The sequence below is a fragment of the Canis aureus genome, chromosome 8, assembly GCF_053574225.1.
Source record: "Canis aureus isolate CA01 chromosome 8, VMU_Caureus_v.1.0, whole genome shotgun sequence".
NCBI classification, from domain to species: domain Eukaryota; kingdom Metazoa; phylum Chordata; class Mammalia; order Carnivora; family Canidae; genus Canis; species Canis aureus.
The window spans coordinates 19,742,883-19,765,003 of record NC_135618.1 but is presented as its reverse complement, the minus strand read 5'-3'; the positions used below and the strand labels follow the sequence as shown (position 1 = coordinate 19,765,003).

Sequence of the window (22,121 nt, the reverse complement as noted above, 5' to 3'; positions counted from 1 at the left end):
ACATGAAACTTCTTCATGGACTGGCGCAAACCTGCAGACAGGCACATGGACAGGCACTACTGATTTCTCCTAAATCTATTATAGACTGGAAAATGTTTACCTTTATCCTTCTATACTTAAAAGTGGATTTGCCTCTTTATTCAGTGACTATTGTGTCTGTGACATGTAAGACCCTGTGGCAACCACTCTGGAGAATGCCAAAACATGTAAGACCTAGCCCCTGACCTTAAGCTGCCCATACCTTGGTTGGGCCATAAAAATATGTCACAGAATTAGGCAAATCTTGTTTTCTCTGCACCAAGTGTTTTATATTTAGAAAAATAGAAATGCCAGTGGATTTTTTTTTTTTTTTTTGGTCTAGCTTAATTTCTTTCAGGTCTTAACCTCATGTATCTTTACTAATGGGCAGCCAAACAGTTAGCAATGTGGATTTTGATAGCTCTAGGGAATCAGAAAGGTAGTGTTGTAAGAGGCAAAGCTAATCAAAGGCCATAAAGGGACCATTACAGGAGTGTGAAGATTACAGCATCCTGTGAATAGGAGCCCAGCCGAACATGGACTTGTCGCCTCTGGGGTCTGTTCTTTCCAGCTCCTCACTAAGGCTTCTCTCTCTCTCTAGCCCTCTTTGAGTAAATGGCTGAGGATGCACCCTTGTTACTTTTGTGCTCTATGATTTCATCTAGCCCTCAGAACTGTCTTCTAAGAAGGTCTCAATTTGATCAGGACCATAAGATGATTATGTTCTCACTACAAGTGAATTGTGAACTAAATGTGTCAAGTTGGCAGCCAAGATCAATAACCTTCCTCCTCCTCCTCTTCCTCCTCCTGCCCCTCTTCCCTCCCTCCTCTCCCTCCTCCTCCTCCTCCTCCTCCTCCTCCTCCTCCTCCTCCTCCTCCTTTTTTTAAGGAAGTCCCTTCAGCAGAGGCCATTACCAAACATTCTATCCATAACTCAGCACAGAATCCTCTGGACTGTCTAGTGGGCAAAATTAGCTCTAACCCATTGATAATTTAGCTCAAAACGAAACAGCTCTCGCCTCTGAAGAATACAGAGTGATGTTTGAGAATTTTGAAATGATTAACTAAGGAGAAAAGGATTTAAAAAACAAAACTAAATAGTGATTTCCCCCAACATACACTCAAGGCATGTCTGCATTCTTTTCTTTTTTTAAAGGTTTTATTTATTTATTTGGGAGAGAGAGAGAGAGAGAGAACAAACAGGGAGAGCAGCAGGCAGAGGGGGAGAGAGAAGTAGGCTCCCTGCCCACCTGGGGAACCCGATTTGGGGCTCGATCCCAGGACCCTGGAATCATGATTTGAGCCAAAGGCAGACAGTTAACTGACTGAGCCACCCAGGTGCCCCCTGCATTATTTTCAAGGCTTTCTTTCTACCAAACAAATCAATTTGGGTAAGCAGCAGCAGTCTGAGTTGTATCCTAATTTCATCTATTAAGATTTTTGAGAGGGCAGCCCAGGTGGCTCAGCGGTTTAGTGCCACCTTCAGTCCAGGGCGTGATCCTGGAGACCTGGGATCGAGTCCCACGTCAGGATCCCTGCAGGGGCCCTGCTTCTCCCTCTGCCTGTGTCTCTGCCTCTCTGTCTCTCTGTGTCTCTCATGGATAAATGAATTAAATTTAAAAAAAAAAAAGATTTTTGAGAGCCAATATATTTTGGGTTAATCCAACTTTTTTTTTCTTTTCTGTGAGTTTGTTTTATAATAAATATTTTAAACATTTCTTTATCAAAGTGCTTCTCCTCAAATATTTTGTCTAAATGGCATATAGGTTCTAGTTGGCTAATTTGGCAATGCTAACTCCCATTTTATTTAACATCCAAGACTAGGTATCGAAGCCCTATCAAATTGGGGTCATTTAAGAAAAACACCCAGGAAATGGGCTGCTTCTTACATATACCTAGTGAGATTTTGAAACACTATTGTCAGGAAATACAAGCAATCCCTGAAACTTTCTCCCTTGGGTTATCAGAGTCCGAGACAATTGATGACATTACATTGGTCGTTCATTTTAGATTCGTGGAGCCTACAAAAATCAATAGTTTTCCATTATCAGGTCCAGCTGGGTCACTAGCCTGTCAATGAGCTGTTACAATTGCTGTACAGGGGTGAGCCTGACCAGTCAATTGCTGCTGACAAGAGGAAAACATGCTGACAGCCACAGGAACAAGTCAGAACACAGATTTGCACTTCAGTTTGCCATCCAGAGAGACTTCGAGCAAGGCCATTTTCAAGACATGGGGCACACTCTGTGGGAGGCTGGGGGAGGGGCTACCCCTTGGTTTTATGGCACAAGTGCCAAAGGGCTTGTCCTAGCTCCATCCAACCATCTCCTGTAGAGGCTATGTGTGGTCACTCTCTTTGTTAGTAAGAGGGCCTATACCAGCCAGAGTTGTCCCTAAATACATCTTCTATCCTACAATGTACCCAGGGTAAGAGTGGGAGGAAGGAACTCTGCCTTTAGTACCACCAACTCAGATGGAATCATACATATCTTAGAGAATATAAAAACTTAAAAGAAGACATAAGTGGGCCAAAGACACCAGATATAAACAGATATGACTAAACCTGTTGCGAGCAAGTATCGACTGGATGACAAAAGGTCCTCTGGTGTTGATATATAGGTTCCCTTGTTTCATAATTATATCATTTATACTTTGATCTCAACTTGAGATACTTTATTAATCCAAGCATCCCTCATTGGTGTCTCATTCACAGCCACTCCACTTAATGCAATGAATAGCCAGGGGAACTGAGTTCTACTTGCCCTGCCTATAATTAGGAAGTGGGGTATAGAATGGTCAGCTTCAAAAAGTATCTTAATTGCCTCACATTAAAAAAATGGAGACTGGCTTGCCTCACCTACTGTATCACAAGGTTGTCAATGAGATTCAAAATGAGATCAATTGAGAGTAATCTCTGTCCAATGAAGTGACTGTGTATTCCTGTGTCTCTTGCTCTCTAGAAACTATCCATGCAGGACAAGTTTAAAAGCAAGTGGAAAGAAGTCCTTCTTTCTCCAGAATAATTCATGTTTGGTCTAGACAGAATGCTTTTCTTTTTTAGTTGAATACTATGAGTAATGTATCACACATTCCATCATGAGTGAAAGCCAAAATTTAGAGGAGAGCTCTGAAGTCTTACTGGGTTTGGTGGCTCTCTGTAGTTCATAGAGAAGAGGACTGAGATGCCAGCAGAGTAGACACACATGGTCTGGGTTCTCGCATGCTGAGGAGTTTCTAAAGCAACGGGGAGTTTGTGCAGTGCTCTGGTCTCCTCATGCTAGTTTTATTTCAGACATCAAACTTTTAAGCTCAAAAGATAAATATTTTGAATTTGTTTCAATATTATGATTTTTAATGTTCCACTTTTATTAACATCTTTCAAATATTAAATTCTAGCCCTTTTTTTAATGCCTCCAGTCTTGGGATGGATTCTTTTGGAAGTCAACATTCACTTGTGTTCTATCATCAAACAAAACTGGTAATCAACTGTATTACTGGAAGCCAACTAGCTAGGCTTTTCTTCTTCTTTTTTTTTTTTTTATTACACCACCAAAAAAATTCATTTTCTTTAAATGAGTTTAAAAAAAAGTAGTTTTAACAAGAGCAAATTTGCTAGTAATTAGATGAACCAGTTTTATGTCTTCCAGCACTTGGAAGCATGAAATTCATCAGAACTCTCATAGCATTAATTAAAAAGAATTTATGTTTTTTTAATAAAATGCTTCATGTTTTAGCTCCTTTATTCCTCCACCAAATGTGATTATGTGGGGGCTGAAGGGAATTCAGGTTAATATGTTGACACACTTAACAATGCAGGGTCATGTTGCACAATACGCTTCACTGGTTTGGTTCAGTACACCCCTTGACAGGGCCTAATCATCCCCTGCCCTAAAGGCAGAGGGAAAGAGAGGATTTTAATTACTGCTCTGTATGCAAGTTTGCCAGCATTAAATTGAGACATAATTAGGCCTCTGAATTTTAATAATTGTCCTAGCTAATTGGGCAGACAAGTACGTTATGCAGCATGGCGTGATTAGATAATTAGTATTTCCAAATGACAAAATTGGGCTCTTGATTACAAATTCTACATGAAGGGGGAAAAAGGTAACAAGCAGATCTTTACAAGTCTATTAAGGGAGAGTTTAGCGATGTTGATAATTTAAAGTCCATTAGGAAGCAACATTTCATTCTCAGAACTGGGGGTCTGGGACAAGGGCCTCTGGCCAACTCTGGCTCCCACTTAAGTCTCCTCCCCAGGGTGCTATGATTTCTCTGGGGTCTGGTCATACACCCCACCCCTTACTTCCACCCCAAGCCTAGCAGTCATCACTGACCTTGGATAAGGTCTCTTTGGCTAGACACCAAATGGCAGGTGACAACTCTGAAAAAGAAATCATGAGATGTAGGAAGCAGAGAACAGAAAAGAGGTAACCTACCCAGTCAGGGTATATGTATCTATCGTATCTTTCCTTTGCAAGTGACTGTTCTTTCATTCTTCTCCCAGAACCACTTTCATTGTGTCCTCAGCTCCTCTAAAATCTTTATATGTAAAATCTTAAGTCAAAATCTTAAATTTTTGAGGTATTACATTATTGGGGTAAAGAGCATGGGCACTGGAGACTGACCTGGATTTGAGATCATCATTTACTAGGAGTATGCCCAAATTTACTTAATGTTGCCAAATCTCAGTTTCCTTACTGGCAAAACGAGGAAACTTCCCTCATAAGTTTGTTGATAGGATTAAATAAGATAATACATATAGGGATCCCTGGGTGGCGCAGCGGTTTGGCGCCTGCCTTTGGCCCAGGGCGCGATGCTGGAGACCCGGGATCGAGTCCCACGTCGGGCTCCCGGTGCATGGAGCCTGCTTCTCCCTCTGCCTGTCTCTCTCTCTCTCTCTCTCTCTCTCTCTCTCTCTCCGTCTCTGTGACTATCATAAATAAATTAAAAAAAGATAATACATATAATATAAAGCACAGTGCCTGGCATAGAGTTAGTGCTCAATAAATATTAGCCATTAATTGCAAATTAAGTCAATGACCTCAGAAGCTACAAGGTGAAGGTGCTGGGTCTAACTATGCTCTTTACTAATTCAAATGAGGCCAAGGTCCCTGGTTCCTTTGCTTTGTAAGAGAGGAACATGGTGCTCCACTTATGCCGGAGTTCCTTTACAACTCAAATGCCCAACCAGATTTCCTTTCTGTCCATTCTTCAGAGGTTGGCATTGCAGGCAAGCCCGACCATTCAGAAATCATGGGGGCAGTTAACCTAAGAGGAATGTGTTCTTAACTCTGCATTTTACCCCACCTTGTGACTCACTCTTCACAAATGTCACTTTATTGCCCACAGAGGCATACTTCTGGCTGCTAAACTTTTCTCACAATAATGAGTAGGTTGCTTTAGATTAGGTGTTTCAAGCAAAAGGAAAAACTGAATACAAACCAGAGTCCCTCTAAAAAAATGATTAATAGGTGGTTGGTTGGTGGATGAGAATATGATGATAGCTTGTTACAGGAAACGCAGAAGTTCCGGATGTATATCCATCCATGTACACTCATTAAGGACGACTATAAATAACAATGTCTCCACAGGTTGGTCAAGACAGTCTACCAGACTGAATGAGAATTTATGACTTTCTCAAGAGTTTGTGCGTTCTGGCAGAGATTCCAGTTCGGAATGCAGAGTTCTCTCTGTGGGTAACCTGTGCGTCACTATGGCATGATCTCTACCGTACATAACACCTAAATATCAGACACAAGAAGATAAGGCACTTAAGTACAGAACGCAAGCATCCTGCTGGAAGCTTAGAAGGGAAGAGTAGGATATTTTCCTGGATGGGAGTAAAAACAGAGACGGAGAAAGAGTGAGGACGATCCTTACACAATAAGGAAACCAGTCCTCTTGGGGCTGTGAGTCTGAGGTTCACAGCGACCCTGTTCCCGGGGTCACGCGAGCGGCCTGGAGAGTTGGTGCAGAGCTCTCGCCTCACTGCACTTCCCAGATGCCAAGAGGAAATGAAAATATCACCGTGGGCAGAGGGTGGGCGAGGTAATAACTGTCATAAGATTTTCTTCTTCCGCCACACAATGCTAGAGCTTCTGTCCCGCTCTTTTTGAAGAAGTACGTTTATGACTGATCGCTCAACACCTTGTTGGTTCTGATTGCAGAAAACACACCTTATAAATATATGATAACCATCCTGTAATAGAGAGTGTGACAATTTACTTCACAGTGCGTTTCGGGCTGCTAATTGATCGTTTCAGTCCAGGGACGATTTGGAATAAATTATACCCATCAAAAGGATATCACAGCTCATTTTGGTGGAAGGCTTTCCTTGTCGCTTCGCGTACGTCTTCTGGAGGGCGGACGGCACCCGCGGGCGGGGAGGAGGGGAGGGAGCCGGCGGGAAGAGGAGGCCGGCGGGGCGGGGCCGGCGGGGCGGGGCGGGGCGGGGCGGGGCGGGACGGGGGCCGCTGGGACGGAGCGGGACGGGGGGCGGGGCCGGCGGGACGGGGGGCGGGACGGGGGCGGGGCGGGGCCGGCAGGACCGGACGGGACGGGGGGCGGGACGGGATGGGGCGGGGCCGGCGGGACGGGGCGGGGCCATCGGGAGCGCGCGCCCGCGCGCCCGCGCCCCCGTCAGCTGCAGGTCCGGAGCCGGACGGTAGAGGCCTCCCTTCTGAGGAGGCGGCGCGGCCGCGCGGGGCCGGGGTGAGCGCTCCCAGCCGCGCGTCCTTCCGGACCGGGTCCCTGCGCGGCCCGGCCCGGTGCGAGTATTCCCCACCCGCCGTCCTCCTCCGCAGGCGGCGGCGCCCGTTCTTTGGAGGTGAGAGCGTCGGCCGGGCCGAGGGCCCTGCTGGGGGGTGCTCCGGTGCGCCGGGTCTCCCCCCGGCTCGTCGCCTCCCCAGGGGCGTGGGGTGGGGCGGGGGCGGTGGGCGCGGGAGCGCGGGGCGCTGCTCTCTGAGCCCCGGGAGCGGGACCGCCGCGGCCCCGTGGGGGGCTTTGTGTGCAGCCGGTGGGCGGCTCGGGTGGCCCCGCTTCTCACGCCGCGGCTGGGGAGGGGGCTCGGGGCCGACCCAGGCTCGGGGAGGGGGAGCGCGAGGACAGGGCGAGTCGGGCCTGCGGGCGACGCGAGGCCGCGCGGGGGGCGCCGCTGCCCCAGGTCGCGAGGGAGGAGGGGGGCGCCCTGGGGGACGCGGCCGCCGCGGAGGCCCGAAAGCCTCGGTGCCCGGCCTCTGACCGCCCCGCAGCCGCATCTGGAGCCAGTCGCGCCCCCAGACCGTCGTCTCGTTTTCATTTCCCAGCAAAGTGTGTGCGGTTGCGTGGTGGTCACGGAGAAGCGAGACCCAGAGGCCCCGCCCTGGATGGGATTCATAATTGGAAAGAAAAAAAAAAAAAAGTTTTTCCTCCTGGGATCGCAGGCGCTGGCCTTTCTGGACTCCCCGCCTCGCCCACGAGCCCCCCAGGCTGCCTTCATTCTCCGCCTAACTTGAGGCCCTTCAGCGCACACGTAGCACACCCCTCTGTCCCAAGTGCTCAAAGTCGGGGCGTCGCGTGGTGTGCTTAGTTGTTTAGTCCTCTGTCACGCTAATACGTTGTGTCGATCTAGGGCACGGACGCTTCCTCGCAGGCGATTTTGACAGCAATCATCCTACCAAGCTATTATGAAGTGTGATGTCAGTGCGTTCTGCAGGACGGATAATGTATAAGCCAGATCTTGACACGCTATCTTACAAGGAAGCAGCTGAGACCATCAGTAAGAGTCATTTTAATTCACACACCAAAAATATTTTGTGTTTGGTTGACATCTTTCAAAATGCTGAAAGAGGTAGTAGCATTTATCATTTTGTAGGTATTTATCAATATAGTCACAGAAGTCCCCCTAGGAAGGAGGAGGATTTTTTTTTTTTGTCTTATCTTACTCCTATTCTGTCGTATAAACCGAGGAACAAAAATGTGTCCTATCAAATAGTCCATAGTAAGTCAGTGAGAAATCTCTATTTAGGAGGCCAGTCTTCTAAAACTGGAATGATTGGAAAAGTGAAGAAACTAGTTGTGTTTATGCCTCTGTTGTAAAAGAAAATCATCTGCTAGCTTAAATAACAGACCATATGCTCTTAGCACAAGTGCTGGGTGTGTGAAATGATCAGTTTATCTCAGGTACAGATGTCAGGTAAATATTCTGTAAAACTCCAACCTTAATGACTACTTGGGTATTACTCTTGGGTATTAAAGACTGATTATATCAGGAGTCACTTAAAGCAAGTGATTAGGTTCAAAGTATTGCTAGGACCCTAATGAATGAATTTGGAAATCTGAAAGTGATCCAAATCTAAGCAAATGCTGTAGGCTTGATATTATATAATACAAATTATATTTACATGGACCAAGTCCTGTGGGAGGCAGTTTTACGGTGGACTCCTCATGTGTTGACCTGAGATACTTTCTTTTCCTGCATTCATTAATTCATCAGTTATTTATTCATTATTTGTTATAGGTCCTCCATTTCACTTTGCCATTGAACAGGATCTCCATAGGCAACTGATAAATAATTGTTGAAGTGTAACTAGAATATGTGTATCTTCCCTTGTCTCCAAGATAATATTCCAATAATAATATTCCTTGAATTTCCTTGAATTAAAGAGTTAAAAACTGTGGCTTTTCATTTATACGAATGAAAAATTGGATTGATTACCCTCAAGTAGTAAATCAAGGAAAGAAAAATTAGAAGTTAGAGTTTTCTCCAGCTATGCCCTATACCCACATGGTCCCATGTGTTTTTTTTTTTTTTCCCCGTAAGACTTTAAAGACAAAGTTTAAAGGACTTGCATGATTGGATGGGTTCATTATATTCTTTTAATTATTTTAGAACTTAAGGTTTTCCTTAAAAGGTCTTGCTCCATATGTGGTGTGCTGGACTAGCTGGTTTTATGTGAGTGAAAGCTTTATATTTTTAGTAAAAACCAAACCACATAACCCTTTCCCCTGCAACCTGAAGTAAGAATTGCCTACAGTTAAGTCAAGCAAACAAACATATCTCAGGTAGTCACAGGTATACCTGGTTAAAAATCATTTTCATTGGTTTAATAGAAAAATATACCCAGTATGTTTATCCCAATTTTTTTGTAGTTTTAATGTTTTTGTGGATAACACTTGGAATAGTTAGAACAATACCTAGATCCTTGAGTATCAAGACATTTTTGTGTGAGATATGTAAGATGTACCTAAAGAATGTAAGATTTTGTGAAGTACAATAATATATATATGTATATATATATATAAAGATTTTATTTATTTATTCATGAGAGAGAGAGAGAGAGAGAGAGAGAGGCAGAGACACAGGCAGAGGGAGAAGCAGGCTCCATGCAGGGAGCCTAATGTGGGACTCCATCCTGGGTCTCCAGGATCACGCCCTGGGCTGAAGGCAGGCGCTAAACCGCTGAGCCACCCAGGCGTCCCACAATAATAGAAGATGTTAAGAATAATTTTATCTTTAACTCTAAAAGGTATGCTATAGGGCTGAAACTATGTAACAAAGATATGAACATAAAGTAATAAAATCAATCATACCAGGACTTACACATATATTAGTGTGTTTTTATCTGGCTAGTCATCTTGGAAGTTGGTCACTTATTCCAATGATACATGCATTGCTGCCATTGATCAAACCTCTTTTAAAAGGAGCTCTTCATTAGGCACTGGTTTTCAAAACAAGGCACATCTTGTTAAAAAGCCTGGGAGGCAGTAAGTCATCTCCCTTTAAAGACCTTCAGTGCCCTGAAAAGTAAGGGGGGGTATGTGTGATTAAATCAGGGTAATATAATTTGGGGTCAAAACAATCAGAAAGACAATTAGATGGCTTTCTTTAGCAGCGTTTAAAATAGTTCTAAAGTCATTATACAAACATTGTTTGAATAATGGCAGCACCATTGGAATACAAGTAGCTGCCAAGGGACAGCTTTAAGAAAAGTGCTCATTTGGAGCTATACATTCTCTTTGATTGTCAATAAATTATTAATTTAACAGTCATATACATGTATAGTACATTGTATACAGTCATATTCAGAAAGTTGTGTTGTCAAGAATTTGGTTGATCCACCTTTTATGAGAGTTCAGTTTTGCTGCTATGATTACAAAAGCTGTTAAGTTCTAGAATATGGAAATGGGTAGAAAAAATTCAAGAAGTCATAGGCTAAAATCAGAATTGCCCTATATAGTTCTATAGAATTGATGCTCCACATTCCTTGAAATATAAAAGAATCATACTCAGTTAAGAAACTAGGGATCCCTCGGTGGCGCAGCGGTTTAGCGCCTGCCTTTGGCCCAGGGCGCGATCCTGGAGACCCGGGATCGAATCCCATGTCAGGCTCCCGGTGCATGGAGCCTGCTTCTCCCTCTGCCTGTGTCTCTGCCTCTCTCTCTGTGTGTGACTATCATAAATAGATAAAAATTAAAAAAAAAAGAAACCAAACTTCACCTAGGTATTCTAGTTTGTGAGCAAGGCATTTACCATTAACAAAAAAATTCAGTGATCCTTAGAGTGTAGGTTAAATGTCACCTGTGGATCGAAACACATCATTTTTAGTAGTTGGTTCTGAGTATAGACCCCAAAGTAGATGTGTTGTAGAGCCACTGTGTACTACTGTAAGTTAACAATATACTATCAAAATATAGAGCCATGAAACTCCTCACCCAGTGAATTTAAACTCTTGTGATATTCAAGACAAGAATTTGGGAAAGGGAATAGAAAGACAAGGAAAAGAAAAAGAGGGAGAGGGTCAGAGGTAGGTCATGGGACTTTTGAATTATAATTCATTGAATTCATTTGAGGGAAGAGTTTATAAGTGCTTTCCACAAACCACCAGCAAATAATTTAAAATCTGAGGGAATAGTTCAGATTCAACCCCAGCTGAGACTATATGGAGAACCAAGAAAAGCAGAAAGAATGTAATTAGCTGAGTAGGAATTTTTCTACGAGTTCAGATCTAATACCTCAGTATTATATAAAGGGCCACGGGATCATTAGTGATTAGCAGGGATCCGGATCATAATGATGAGAGATCAAGGCCAGGGGACAAAGATGAAAGAGCCTTCCTGCTTAAACTGAATGTTGCAAATGCTGGTGCACTTACATAGGGAAGGTCAGCCAGCACTTAAAGAAGTAGGGCAATAGTCCCAAAGCAACAAATGTGTTCCTCTCTTTCACCCCAGAGTTAGATTGGATATGGAGATTAACCAAGCTTGAGCTGACACAAAAAGAATGTCCTTATTTCAGCCACTTATAAGGCCTGGAAATTTGAATCCTGTCTGCTTTAATGAGCTTGGATATTGCCCAGAAATTGGGGAAGGGAACCTGCTGGGTCCTGGATACCAGGGTTACATACCCAACTAAAAGGTCAGTGAATAAGGTGGACAGATCCAATTCCCGATCTTTTCTGGGTACACACTGGATTGTTTGTCCACTAGGTAGACAAAATAGCTCCTAAATTTTTTAAGCACAAGGGAGTATTAGATACCCAGTATACACACAATAGATATGACCATTGTGGAAGAACAGGTGATATGATGTTAGCCTTTGTTTGTTTGTTTTTTGTTTTTGTTTTTTTTTTTTTGGAAATGGATAGCCTAATTCTCATGTCTGCTTATCTTCTATAGATTTAAGAACCATCCATATATTTCTTACTTTGAGTCTTCAGTTATTGTCTATAGTGTTTGTAGCTTCAGGATTGGAGTGGCAGGCTCTTAGTATGGCCCCAGGTAGTTGTAATTGAATTCAGTGTAGTTGGTGTAGTTTGAAGCCCATTTCTTAGAGAGGCTCTTGGTTTTAGATTTACAAAGTTCACTTGTGGATCCAGAATATAGAAAAGGTGGGAGATTGCCCTGAGTATTGGGAAGTATCATATGGCAGAAGGAATCCAGGGCCAGGAGTGGGGGACCAGGTTTATTGTGTACCAATTGTGTTACTTGAGGCAAATTCTAGTTTTCCTTCTAGGCAAAATGTATATCATAATAACCTGTTGGATCTACTTCAAAAGGTAGTTTTAAGCCTTATCTGAGATGGAGTAAATGGAAGGACTTGGCTTATTAAGTAATGTGCAAGTGCAGTATTTTGTGTGCCACTACATATATTTTGCAGGTAAAGGTAAGGGTTATAGGCCTTGAGCTGTAAAGATATTTAAACCAAAATATAAATGAAGATGGAAACTTGCCTTTGGGAACTTGGGAGAATAGAGTAGTTCTCGCATTGATAGTAGAGACAAGTGAATAATACTGTTATTCCTTCATAAGAAGTACTATTCTGTTGCCAGAGTATTCCCTTCTGCAAGAGATTGATTGATTGATGGATAGATGGTTGGATGGTTTGATTGATTTATGAGAGAATGTGCATACATGGAGGGAGGGAGAGGGAGAGAGAATCTTAAGCAGACTCCGCACCCAGCTTGGAGCCCAACATCGTGCTCTGTCTCTCGAGCTCTATCTATCTCTTGGCTCTGAGATCATCACCTGAGCCAAAATCAGGAATCTGACAGCCTGATTGAGCCACCAGGCTCCCTACAAAAGATTTTTCAAAAATTGCTTCCTAAAGGGGCCTCTAGGTGACTCAGTCGGTTAAGTTTCTGGCTCTTGATTTTGTCTCAGGTTGTGATCTAAGGGTGGTTAGATTGAGTCACACATAGAGCCCCCATTGGGCTCTGCACTCAGCAGGAGTCTGCTTGAGTTCTCTTTCTGCCCCTCCCCCCACTCATGTGCATGTGCTCTCTCTCTCTCTCTCTCAAATAAATAAATCTTGAAAATGCTTACGAAAAACCTGTTGGATAGAAAGAAACCAGCCAGCTTGCTTAATACTATCAAGTCCAGATTTTCAGCAGTGGCACTGAAGGTATGCTCTACATAGGAAAAGTAGCCAGACGTCGAGGCCTTGATTCTTGTACTCACAGAATTTCTTCTTTGAGATTTCATTAATTCCCATTGCTACCTTCATATCTTAGGGGAGAACAAAAGCTGGCTGGAGTTCCATATTTTGGCTTAATTGGTCAGCTATAAACATTTTTAAGCAATTGTTATTCTTCCTACAGCAGCAACCCACTTTTGCTGCAGAGATAGCAAAACCTCCCCCAACCCCTTGCAGGCCATTTTTTAAAAAATTAACTTTTGTATCTTTTTTTCCCCCTTCTTTCCTCTGTGTATTTAAAAGTTAACAGAGGCTTCTGGGGAAAGAACACTTTGCCACTCTATCTCATAGAAACACCAGTACAGATACAGGCAGCATCACTGGCTCCCACCAACATGGGCATGGCTCCAAGAGAGGATGGGGGAATGGAAGGAGTGGTTTGGGATGTTATGGAGTAGTATACACTCATATTTTCTTCTGTTGAGTTTCAGAATCTGCCCTACTAAAGAGTAAAAACAGTGCCCTTTGTCCTAAGTCATTGGTTAGAGGGATGTTTTCTGGAGGTTTGTTGAATATCTTCCACATAGTGATGCTTCATAAATTCACATTCTGTGAGGCACAGTGTATCTGAGCCAGTATAGTATATTGGGGCATTCGATTTAGACAGTCTGTTTGAATACCATATCTAATACTGACTTTTTGAGTGACTTGGACAAGTTTCTTAATCTCTCTGAGCCTCAGTTTATCTGCAAAATAACAATAATACTAGTATTTACTTTTTAGGATTGTTGTACCTGAAGTGTGTGCTCAGCAAATGGGAGCTATATTATTAGGCTCTGGAGAGTGAGGGAAGATTAAAAAGAAATTTCCATTTTCAAGGAGCTTACTTACACTGTGGTTGGAAGTGACTGAGTAGAAGAAAACTGACAAGACCATACAGGGCAGAGAATAGGCATGACATGAAGGTGCTGCAGATAATGAAGAGTTCAGCAGTCTGCCAAGGACTAGGATGATGAAAGATTTCAAGATAGAGGTGGGAATTCCTCTCTGGGATTTACAGTCTGGGTGGGATTCAGGTATGTATGGTGCAGTTGAGAAGGCATCCCAGATGGCAAGGAGAAATACTGATCAGAAACACAGTATATTAGGGGTGGGAGTATGCCAGAGTAGAAAGTGAACCAGCTTTTGAACCAGATGGATAAGCTTAAGCCTATCTGTGCTGTGAGATTTTGATTGGACAAGTATCTTAATTTCTTTAGTCTCAGTTTCTACAACCTTAAAATGGGTACAATCATCTCATTGAGTTGAAGGGATTAAATAAGATGTTTGTAATACCTAACATGGTACCTGGCACTTCACAAGTATTCAATAAAATGAAGATAATCTGTGTGGTATTTGCAGAGGACAAAGGGAGGGCTGTTTGTCTGAAGAGCTGTCTTGCCTTGTGTAGGCTAGTCTTGGAAAACAAAGCAGAAATGTCCAGTTAGGGAGAGTGGAGAGGAAGCCTAAAGGCCAAATTAAGGAGTTGGGGCTGTTACAGGCTATCAGAGCTATCAAGGGCTTTCCAAGAAAGTAGGAGTTTAGGGTGGTTAATATCAAGGCACTCTGAAATCTGTTTTGGAGGAAAGAAGCTCACCTTGCGCATGTAAGGTGACAGGGGTATAGATTAGGATAGTGGAAGGGTGACCAGCCCTGGTCATTGTGGTCTCTTGAAAGTTTCTGTCATAGAAGGAGCTAAGGACTAAGCATGTGGAGTTAGGGAGCCTTTGTTTTGTTTTGTTTTGTTTTGTTTTGTTTTGTTTTGTGGGTAGACAAGTGTCACTTGTCCAGAACAAAATTAGTATAGATCCATAACTTTGGAAAATAGAACTCACTCAATATTCAGGGACTATAAAAGGTGGTAAGTAACTTTAATACTAAATAACCCCTAGAACCTGCTTCAGCTTAAATAATAGCATTTTTTAAAAAGCTCCTTTCCCCTTCCTATTAATGAAGATGAGTGTGTGCCTGTCACTGGTTTCCAGGAAGGTATATGTACAGATCATTTATAGCCATATGAAGTTTGAGGTTAGGATTGTAGTGGCATTGGGCTAAATGAGGAGGGTGGTGCTAGCAAAATGGTAATTTTGATGACTTTACTTGGTGACATTATGATTTGGATGAGAAAATTCTGTCCTTTCCCTGGGGTTTAGAAGTGATTTAATTAAAAACATAAACCTAGGAAATAGTTTTGGATATTAGGGGATTTATTTATGTTGTCTCTCATTTTCTCCTCACCTCTCTCTTTTTTTCCACCCATTGCATTTTTGTAGTGGGAGTATAGATGGTAGAGCATGTATTTCTAAAGGAAGTCATAGTGATTATATGGACACCAGTTTTTTAAAACTGAGGAAATTGCAACCACCTATTACTGTTCAATGGCAAGCCTTAAACATATTAAGCAGGAAAGGATAACTGACCTACCATTGATTTCCTGAATTTCACTGTTCTCTCATTCAGAGGGCAAGGGCAACATGGTGCTAATAGCTCTGGGGTGTCTGGGGTGTCATAGGAGTTAACTATAGCCAAAGATTGCATCCCTTGGAAGGAGGATGCATATGCCAAGGGGATTGTGCACAGTGGTTGACAAACACAGGAAGGGAATAAATGACCAGGGAAAATAGAGGCCCTGGGCGGTTAGAGGCAAAATAAACTGGCTTAGTCCTATTACTTCTGAGCAGGGGCAAAGAGTGTATTTCCTTTCTCATCTCTTGAGTTTATTTAAATTATCTGTTGGGGTAGGGGTGGAAAGAAAGCATGATTTTATAAGGCTGATTAATGTTAAGATTTAGACATGTAGGTTATATCCAGGTCCTAATACACCTTTTCACTCCAGCTTAGAAACCGAAGACTGCAAAATAAACGTGTTCTAAGGGAAGGAAGGGGAGAAAGCAAAAGACATGTCCCTACTTTTTATTTTAATGAGAGGCGTTTTTTGAATATACATTATTTTTGGATTTTTTTATATCCATGCCACCCAAAGAGATCCTCCAAAGTAGCTCCTGGCTAGGGAGCTTGAACCAGGGGTAAGTGGCATTGGGCACAGGGTATTCAGGGTGCTGTTGTCATTAATTTTGCTGAAAGACCCTAATCAGAGACCAAGTCTCCCCTCCTTGGTGGGTGGCCCTGATCTTGGAATGGGCCTCCATGCAGATTTCAGCCTTGCCGCCTCCTCCAATCCTTCTGCCTTGTGCTCCTGCAGTGGGACCTCTCTCTCTCTCTTCCCTTTTTTTTTTTTCAATTAAATGAATTAATTACCAGGCATTTAACTTTTTGCCAGACTCTTTCATTATGCCCTGAGTTGTTGCTGAGCGGCAAAGGGAAGTAATAACATTCGCAGTGAGGGGCAAATCCTGTTAATGAACAAATTAAAGTTCAAACAGTGATTCAAGTTCACAACCTCTCCATGGCTCTTCTCTTTAATAAGAGTTATACATGTTACTTTCCTGCTCTTTTCTCCCTTTTATTACTTTTTAAGCTTTTCATCAACACTGCCGGGGCATATTTGAGGCTCCCAGCCTTTCAGCCCTGACAAGGACTGGAGCAGTTATAATCCTATCTTAATTTGGCAACTTTTGTAAAACACATAAAGGGCCCAGGGTTACCTTTGGTCACCAGGACCTGGTGACCATATAGTTTCCACCTCCTACCAGGGCTCTGTGAGTTGCTCCTCTCTCTGTGCATTCCTCCAGCAGTCAGGATCTGATCACTCACCCTTCCCACCCGTGGGCACTGCTTTACTGAACAAGTAAGGCTGAGGTGCAACTGAGCCCTTGCCTCTCTCTATTCTTCTTCTGTCATCCTCTTCACCTGCCTGGTTACACTGCTAGGGAGAAGGGGACTCAGTAAGAAGAGGGAGGAGTCTCTGGACTGAAAACTGGGAACCTTTATGGGGAAAAGAGTTTGAGGTAGGAAGGATGCTTGATCCCTTCCTGACCACCATTATTACCAAATGCTGCTAGCTTCGCTAAGGGGGCCATGCCTGCAAAGGTGCTGAAAGGCCCCAACCTTATTGGCCCAAACCAGAGCAGGGCAGGGGCCTTGTGGGAAGGAGCCTGGGGAGGTGTCCAGTGCCTGCCTACTTCTTTTTTATCCCCTCCCCATACTATGGATTGCATGGGGGCCTTTTCCACCTCCGTGCCTGGCTTCTCACCACTATCCCCTGAGCGTGGTGGCTTGATATAATCACCATGACAACTGCAATCTACGAGCATACACATAATAGAGATGAAATAGACAAAAGATTAGCATGCCATGAAAAGTACAATAAGTTTCTTATTTAGCATTTAGATAACTGTCTTTCCTTCGGAGCAAGCTTCAAAGTTGAAGCCAGTTTAGACCAAGAGGATTAATTCTTTCTCCCGCATGCTTCATTGAATCTCTCATTACCAAACTTTGTCTGTATTGATGTAAGATTTGATTGAAGATTAGAGCATTTAGCAAATCTTGCTTTTCTGCATGTATCAGGTCCTTTCAAGCACGGATCGCAGTGCCCAGTGGTCAATACCCTTACTTTTATCCAGTGTCTGCTTCATTTAAACTTAATCAACTCCATCAACGAACTGGAACAGGGAAACGTCCCTGCGGTAAGAATGTTGTGCTTTTGTGGGATAATTCTTTGCTCTTTCCCGATCCGTTGCCGTTAAACCTAAAATTGCACTATGATGAACTTTTTTTTTTTTTAATCAATATGATAATGACAATTGGGTCTGAACGCTCTGGTAGGAAGGACTTAGACTAGAGCTGAATCTGGCTTCCATCACCAAAACAACTTCTGGTCCTACGATAGTCTGCCTCCTTTTGTTGTGTGGCTTTAATACCTTTTCTTCCCTGACATTGAATATTGCTCAAGCTGGAAAATGATGCATCTTTGTAGGGAAGGCTCATATGTCACAGCCAGAAAGTGAAGCAGACCGATTGGTTGTGTGAATTATCTGACTTGCTGCAGTGAATTATTTGCACTGTTTCCCTACCTAGTCAACAAGTTCCTGAGGTATAGTAGAGATCAATCAAAACTGACAGCCCGCATGTGAAGGCTTTACTGTGTAAATCTGGCGCACTCATCCTGGCCATGCCGGCCCTGGCATCTGTATATCATTTTTATACTGCTACCAGTAGAGCAATTTCAAAAGTATTTGCAAGGAAAATGCGTGTCCCCATCTGTTCCTAGAAGCATAAATGTGCCACCTTCAGAGGGTTTTCACTGGTAATCATATCTTTAATGATCAACAGACTAGTGATATATATTTTTCCATAAAATGGGGTTTTTTTCACTTTATTGTGATTGGCTAGAATAAATAGCTTTTCCATATGTTAGGGAGATAAAATATAAGATTAGCAGAGGTCGTTTGTTGGATGGTAAACAAAAGAAACAATTCATTCCAAATAATCTTTGAAAAGAAGCAATGACAAAATTAAGTTGCAATAACAGAGCATCTGAGGCCCCACATCAGAAAACAGACCTTGTTCCTCCTTGGAAAAGGAGCCGTTTAAGAGCAGAAACTTAGAGTCTTCTAGAGGACTCTGGTGGCTTATTTTCATGAAGCAGGGGAGGGAAGGAGCAGGGTAAGAAGGAGAGGCTAGAATAATACTTGTTTTTTCTATTTCTAAGGTCATATTTCCTATTCCTTTACTTTTTAAGTTTATTTTTCAAATTCCCTTCCCTTTATTTTACTTGCAATTTTCCTGTCTTCACTGTAGCACCCTCAGTAAGTTGGTGGGTAGTGTGTTCATAAAGTAGGAAAATGCCATCCTGCTGAATTTCTCTTCAGGCCTACAGGGAGATGGGGATTGTTTGTATACTTAAAAAATTAAAAGGCTGGCTTCCTCCATGGGAGATTTCTCTTCTCCCATAGAAAAGGGTGACTTTGGAGAGTCAGGTACAGTACCAGCTTTTAAGTGAAATTCCAGAGCCATGCGGAAGGTACCTGAAGATAGCCAAGACCCACCAGGGAACCCCCAGGGAGTGTTCATAGCAATCTAATCCCACCTGTATAGGTTATGGTCTGAAGATACAACCAGGCCCTTATCTGCTTCCTCTGAAACACCTGCACCCATAATCTCCACACTCAGCACCCATTTCAAATGCACACACTCTTAGTTCTGTAGACACTGTTAGCTCTTGGGGAAATTTGGAAACTTCTCCAGGATCTCTGTGTAGAGGTTTCCACTGCCTGCTCAGGAATCTCCAATTCTATTTTGTTCCCAGGGTTGGGAGAGAATCTCCTGTTCCACAAAGGACTGACAATTGTAAGATGCCTGGATCTATCTAAACAATGTCTTCAGCCTCCAGGCTCTCCAGAAAATAGGTGTAGAGATGTTCACACATGTTTTCTGTAAGTCAGAGTATTGAGAATGACAAGTTGGGGTGGAGGTTTCTCTATAAACACTGAAAGTAAGACTAGTTAGTAAGTTAACTGTAAAGTGGATTCTTATTTTACCCCCTTGGGACAATGGGGGGGGGGGGGTAAACTGTCGTTTCTGTATGTTACCCACCCTACCCACATACTCCACAGAATTTTTTTTTTCTCTTTCCAAGTGCCTGCTGTTCTCACTGCAGCAGGAATGTATGAGTATTGGAAATATGGTCTTCAGGTTGGTCCCAAGCAGAAAGTCTACTAGCATCTTAGACCTAACTTGTGTTAATTTCCTGGGCCCAGTGAGGCTTGGAAACAGTGACAGAACAGTAGAAAAACAGCTTACCCACATCTCTGACCAGAACAGGATCAGAAAGCCACCATCAAAGGTTTTCTTTGGGTGTTATTCTGTATGTTAGTAAATTGAACACCAATAAAAAAAAAAAAAAAAAAAAGAAAAGAAATATGTGAAAAGTGAAAAAAAAATAAAATAAAATAAAATAAAAGTATCACATTAAAAAAAAAAAAATAAATAAAATTTCCCCTTGGGGATCCCTGGGTGGCGCAGTGGTTTGGCGCCTGCCTTTGGCCCAGGGCGCGATCCTGGAGACCCGGGATCGAATCCCACATCGGGCTCCCGCTGCATGGAGCCTGCTTCTCCCTCTGCCTGTGACTCTGCGCCTCTCTCTCTCTCTCTGTGTGACTATCATAAATAACTAAAAATTAAAAAAAAATAAATAAAATAAAATAAAATTTCCCCTTAATCTGAGAAACATAATCTTCTAGGCTAGGTTGCACATACTTAGGCATAGACTGTATAGGACACTTACAGGTAGATCCTATTTTGCTTGATCTGAAACCAGATTTGCTGTAGTATTGCAATTATGACTAAAAGAAAGGGAGGTCACACTTGTGGTTGCACACTGTATTGTGATTACACTGCAGATCTGCAGTCTTCAGTGAGTTTGCTTGCCACAAGGAAATTCTGGCATGTGTTGTGTTTGAAATGATTTACACTCATTTCAAAAAATTGAATTTCCTGATATCTATGTATTTTAGTTTGAGACTCATTTTGCATTGAATTTTTCTGGGTTGTTTTCATAAAATGAAGTTAAAAAAAAAACTCACTAACTGATTTTATGTGGGAGAAATAAATGTATGATGTTTGCTCCGTCCCTTGTCTAGGAGGATGAGGCTGTTATTACCACACATGGGACATTTCCCACTCTGTCTTCTTGTGCCCAGGGGTCCTGTCCAACCCACAGGCCTCCTCCAGGAATGTTGCTGTCCACACTGGAGTAGAAGACGCTGAAGAGCTTAGTATTGGGGCTCATGTTGGCTGAGGCTCTGAACCATAGAACTGCAGGCATCCAAGTTTTTCCTAAACCCTTGATTGGAGCCCTTTCTAAAACACAGTCTTTTGCTGCTTCAGAATCACAGATCCTCTACACTTGCATATCCGTGGCAGAGATGGAAGTCTTGACAACTATAGGACAAGTACTGCAAATTTTAAAATTTGGGTGAAAATTACTTGCAGCAACAATGGTCTTTCCCTCCACAGCCTCACTGCTACCAAGGAACCTCATCAGTTCAGGCTTACTTCACTGAAAATGTACTTAATTCCAGAAAAACTACTAGATACCTATATGTAACTGCTTTTTGTTAGCCAATTTTATGAAAACAGCCCTTCCACCTTAGAATATTGAACCTAAACTCTAATTCAGATATTTGAAAATATATGCAGTGTTAATTTGCATGTAATATCATGACCGTAGTATTATGCATAGTATTTGGTTTTTTAGATACCCCTTAATAAGTCAGGGTGGGGAGGCAGTGTGGTATTTTGAAAAGAAATTCCGATTTTAAAAATAAACTTAAGGAAATGCCTGTTTTGATTAAGGAAAATAAACCTAACTGATCGTTAAGGCAAAGTGAACTATTAAGATTTAGTGTCAACAGTCTTTAAGTTAAATAACTGATAAAGTGCCACTCGGAGCTTAAAAATGCCAAGATGTCTAAAGCTACCTGAAAATGAACAATTTGGAGGAATTGAAGTTTCTTTTTTGTTCTCCCTTCCTCTGAACAGCATGCTTGCAATACTTTCCAACACTCTTGGCTTTTATTAGGAATTTTCACCTTGTTCCAGAAGGAAACACCGGAAAAGCAACTTGTATAGTTAATAGCCTCAGTCTAAAGAACGTTATTTCTGGGCAGAATTTCTACAGTCACCCTTGTCTGTAAACATTTGTTAAGGGGTGTATTTTAATTTTAAGTCAGAACAACTGGGTTAAGATGTGGAGAAGACGCTGAGGGTCCCTATGGGGGAAGGGGCAAGTGAGAGGAAGCTCAGTCAGTTTTACTGTGCGCCAGGACTACCGCAGGCAGCAGTGTGCAGGCAGCCCTGATCTCTACGCAGTGCTCTCCTCGCAGGGCAGGACGTTGCTTCACACCTTGGAGCCCTTCCGTGGCACAGGCTGCAGGTGGTCGCGGAGACCTCGGTCCTTCCAGCACCTGTCCGCGGCCTTTGGCACCTTCTTCCGGGGTTCCCCTCCCCCATCCCCACGCGGACGCCGACGGACGAGACGGCGGATTGAAGAAGCCCGCCGGCCGCGCTGGGTCGGGTCGGGTCGAGCCGCCGGCTGCACGGGGGCGGGGGGGAGGGGGTCACCTCGGCGGTCGCTCTGGGCCGCGCGCTCCGGGCCACGTGACCCGCGGGCGGCGCCCGGGGCCGTCGGGGGGAGACGCGGGGCCGCCGCCTCCCGCCAGCCTGGCCGCCAGGGCGGAGCGCGGCGCCCGGGTGGCCCCAGGAAGGCGGC

The 22,121-nt window shown here is 43.3% G+C and overlaps 2 long non-coding RNA genes across 4 annotated transcripts in view; one reads left to right on the top strand and one right to left on the bottom strand.

The window, feature by feature from the left end:
• The window catches only part of LOC144318433 (uncharacterized), a 72,715-nt gene extending 66,280 nt beyond the window's left edge, over positions 1-6,435 (bottom strand). For 2 of the 3 annotated variants that reach the window (XR_013384329.1, XR_013384332.1), the window contains exons 1-2: positions 5,461-6,435; positions 4,353-4,399 (exon numbers count right to left, since the gene is read on the bottom strand). This is a non-coding gene — a long non-coding RNA (uncharacterized LOC144318433). Of the gene's footprint in view, positions 1-4,352; positions 4,400-5,325 lie in introns of all 3 variants that reach the window. The other variant, XR_013384331.1, reaches the window with a different exon arrangement.
• Positions 6,436-6,655: 220 nt separating this feature from the next.
• LOC144318432 (uncharacterized) overlaps positions 6,656-22,121 on the top strand; it is a 21,838-nt gene continuing 6,372 nt past the window's right edge. Inside the window, exons 1-2 of the long non-coding RNA XR_013384327.1 lie at positions 6,656-6,844; positions 7,628-7,774. This is a non-coding gene — a long non-coding RNA (uncharacterized LOC144318432). The remainder of the gene's footprint in view (positions 6,845-7,627; positions 7,775-22,121) is intronic.